The sequence below is a fragment of the Archocentrus centrarchus genome, chromosome 15 (genome assembly GCF_007364275.1).
Source record: "Archocentrus centrarchus isolate MPI-CPG fArcCen1 chromosome 15, fArcCen1, whole genome shotgun sequence".
Taxonomy (NCBI): Eukaryota; Metazoa; Chordata; class Actinopteri; order Cichliformes; family Cichlidae; genus Archocentrus; species Archocentrus centrarchus.
Genome location: NC_044360.1, coordinates 13,305,983 through 13,308,635, shown reverse-complemented (window position 1 = coordinate 13,308,635; position 2,653 = coordinate 13,305,983).

Sequence of the window (2,653 nt, the reverse complement as noted above, 5' to 3'; positions counted from 1 at the left end):
GTGGCTCTGTGGAACGTTTTGTTTTTAAAGATGCGCAGCAGGGCTTTTTAATATCTGACCGCGCCCCTGACGCTTGTGCAACAAGGTTGTTCCTCTCTTGCATCAACATCAATCTGTTTTTTTTTTCTCTATTTGAGTTTATCATGCTTGTGCTGTTTTCCTTATCTATGACAGATAATCTGAAAGGTTCTAGTGTACAGAGCGTAACAAATCAGATGACCTCCTATGACCTCCTCCTATCAGGAAGCAACTGGCAACAGTGGGAAGGACGAACTCCCTTTTAAAAGGATGAAACCTCCAGCAGAACCAGACTCAGGGAGGGGCACCCATCTGCTGTGGCCAGCTGGGTTGAGGGGAAAGAGAAGAGAGTGTGAATGACAAAAAAGCAGGGGGGGAAAAAAGATGCCAAATTGCAGTTATTTACTATCATTCCTGAGCAGAAAAATTGTTTTAGTGGTTGAATGTTATGCATAATTAATTTCTGACATCTCACAAAGGTCCACCTGGGATCGAGAGCTCAAATTTGGGTATAAAAATGTGAATTCAGTTTATTTGCCTAATAAATACCAATATAAGTTTGAGTTTTAAACAAATGTTTGACAGAGTTCTAAAATATTTGTGTTTTTTTTCATGGCAGGTGGTCAAATAAATTTGTTAAGCACTGTAATTCACTTGTGCCATCACAGTTCCTCCAGAGCTTCGGATGTATTGCCTGAAACTGCTACTGCCTCTGAAAGCTACCAACTGTTCATCCACAAGAGATCAGTGGATTTGGGCAACTGGGCTGCGACAAACACTGTCCAAATATTCCTGAAAAAGCAGCCAGTTTGTCCACGGCCTGCCTGTCTCCTCTGGTTGCTCAGTTGTAGATTTTTGTTCCAGGTCTCTTAGCCGCTGGTGACTCACTGCAATGCACTGATTAAAAAAATAAACACTAAAAGAAACAGCGATAACATTTAGCAAGAGTCATAAAATTAAATGATTTTTTCTTAACTTTGAGGCAAACATTTAAATGGGAGTAATCAAAAAGGTTAAAGATCTGCTCTACAATATTTAGAAACAATACACATATAAGTATTTTTATAGACTGCTATCAACGGCTCATTTAACTGTATTTAAAGGGAAAGGCTGTGCAGCTTTTCCTCTCAATTCTGTTTTTTTTTTTTTTCTTTTTAATCATGTTGTTCAATTGTGGCATATTTAGCACAGGCGAATAGCTGAAGAGCTGATATTTTGCTAATGATCTGGAGGAGATCAAAACAAAGCTAAAAGCAGAGTGATTGCTGGACTTGTTCACCCGGTGCCTGCAAGCAATACTCAAACTCTGGACCCCCAGGTGGCTAGATGGTAGCATTGCAGATAACATTGTTGAACCTGTCAAATGTAACTGTGCTAAGTGACTGATTCACAGTGTTACTGATCATATCAAACAGCTTCATGCTACGAGAATATGGTGTACAGAATCACAGAAAGGTGTACGGAAACGAGCAAAAATGCATAAAGCATAATTTCTTCCAGCTTTTCAAAAGAGAATATTTGCTTGTTTTCTTGGTTACTGGATATTAAATGTCTTGGTTGGGGGGGGTAATATATAATAAATATAAATATAAATATGTTTTACATTTATTCACTGTTGATGCACCAGTTTGAGGTGATTTCTGGGAATGATTGAGAAATCCAATCACCAGCCACTTCATTACATCCCTTTTACCTTCAGAACTGCCTTAATTCTTTGTGGCACAGATTCATCAAGGTGCATCCTCCTCAGACATTTTGGTCCATATTGACATGACAGCATCGCACATTTGCTGCTGATTCGTTGGCTGCACATTCATGATGCAAATCTCCCGTTCCACCACATCCCAAAGGATGGCTCTCTCTCCCATAGTTTGCTTTTTGTCCTGTCTCTCTCTGCTCTCTTCCCTTTCCCCTCACCCCAAACCAGTCACAGCAGATGGCTGCCCCTCCCTGATCCTGGCTCTAATGGAGGTTTCTTCCTGTTAAAAGGAGTTTTTCCTTCCCACTGTCGCCAAGTGCTTGAACTGAACTGAAAGGTGCTTCATTGGATTGAGATCAGGTGACAGTGGAGGACATTTGAATACAGTGAACTCACGGTCATGCTCAGTGATCAGTTGAGATGATTTGAGCTTCGAGGCCCGGCTGGAAGCAGCCATCAGAAGGTGGGTACACCGTGATTATAAAGGGATGGACATGGTCACCAACAGTCCTCAGGTAGGCTGTGGCGTTTAAACAATGCTTCAGGGGCTGCCTGGTGTGCCACAAAAATTTCCAACTATCATCACTGCTGGATATTTTCTCTTTTTCAGACCATTCTCTGTGAACCCTAGAGATAGTTGTGTGGGAAAACCCCAGTAGATCAACGGTCTCTGATAATATCTGATACTATAGAGAATTAGATATGACCTTCAATTCACCCAGATGTAGTGACACTAGAGGGAGCTGCAAACCTAAACACGTCACATGATAGAGTTTCAAAGGCTCTGAATAACTTACTTATTGTGAAGCTAGGCCATTTTTTTTTTAAAAAGCACAAATCTATGGACATGTTGAGGACATATGATCTTAACATTGCAGCATTAGCTGATAAGTGAACAGACAGGAAGCATTTTAGTTGAACATTCAAAAAGGTTCT